This window comes from Orycteropus afer, unplaced genomic scaffold, assembly GCF_000298275.1.
Source record: "Orycteropus afer afer isolate SDZICR_OR568_19922 unplaced genomic scaffold, OryAfe1.0 scaffold01153, whole genome shotgun sequence".
Classification (NCBI taxonomy): domain Eukaryota; kingdom Metazoa; phylum Chordata; class Mammalia; order Tubulidentata; family Orycteropodidae; genus Orycteropus; species Orycteropus afer.
In genome coordinates this window covers 121,781-122,962 of record NW_006922740.1, presented here as the reverse complement: position 1 = coordinate 122,962, position 1,182 = coordinate 121,781, and positions in this window count along the sequence as shown.

Genomic DNA, 1,182 nt, shown 5'->3' with positions numbered 1-1,182 from the left:
TATTTTGTCACCTTCTTTACTCAATTCTTCCCCTACGTAGTTTAGATTCTATATAGTTATTCTTGCCAACTCCTAGGGAGCTCTGGTAGCATAGTGGCTAAGACACTTGCCTGCTAACCAGACAGCTGGCGGTTCAAACCAACCAGCCACTCCTCACTATGAGTCAGGTTTGACTCGACGGCACATAACAACAACAACAAGCAAACTCCTAAATATCCAAGATTTATTTCTCTCTAGATGCACAAAAATCTGGATATTTTGTAATGTCCTCCTCATGATTGTATCTGAACTACCAATAACATTAATCTGGCAAAAGTGAGCAATTATAAACTTAGCATATTCAAAAGTAGTCAAATAATTTCATCTGGAAGATGGGCTTTTTCCTGAGTCAACTGTCTCTCAGTCTGTATGTAGTTATTATTTCAAACTCTTTGAATTTCTTCACATTCTTCTATGCCACCCCTCCTACTCTTGGTAGATGTCAACAATTCTAACATAAGAAAGGGATTTAAAGTAATAAAAGAAAATAAAATTTTCACCTTTTAAAGAGTTGCACGAAGCTACCTGCCTGCACATTTATCCTCCCTAAATTTCCTTTGAGGGGAGTGTTCTGTTTCCAATGTTGTTTTTGTTAGGTGCCATTGAGTCAGTTCTGATTCATAGCTGCCCTATGTACACACAATGTAAAACCACCTGCTCCTGTGCAGTCCTCACAGTCTTCGCTACATTTGAGCCCATGCCATAGCCACTGAACCAATCCATCTTGTTGAGGGTGTACCTCTCTTCACTGACCCTCTATTTTACCAGCATGATCTCCTTCTCCAGGGAGTGGTCCCTTCTCAAAACACGACCAAATTAGGTAAGAAGAAGTCTGGCCATTCTCACTTCTAAGGAGCATTCCATCTTCACTTCTTCCAGGACAGATTTGTTCATCCTTCTGGCAGTACAGGATATTATCAGTATGCTTCACCAACAACACAATTCAAAGACAACAACTTTTCTTCAATATTCCTTACTCATCATCCAGCCTTCATATGCATTTGAAAACCAAAAAACCAAACTCAGTGCTGTTGAGTCGGATCTAACTCGTAGTGACCTCTCCTTTGGACTTCCAAGGCAGTATCACTACAGAAGTAGATTGCCCAATCTTCCTTCCGAGGAGTGGTGGGTTTGAACCACCAG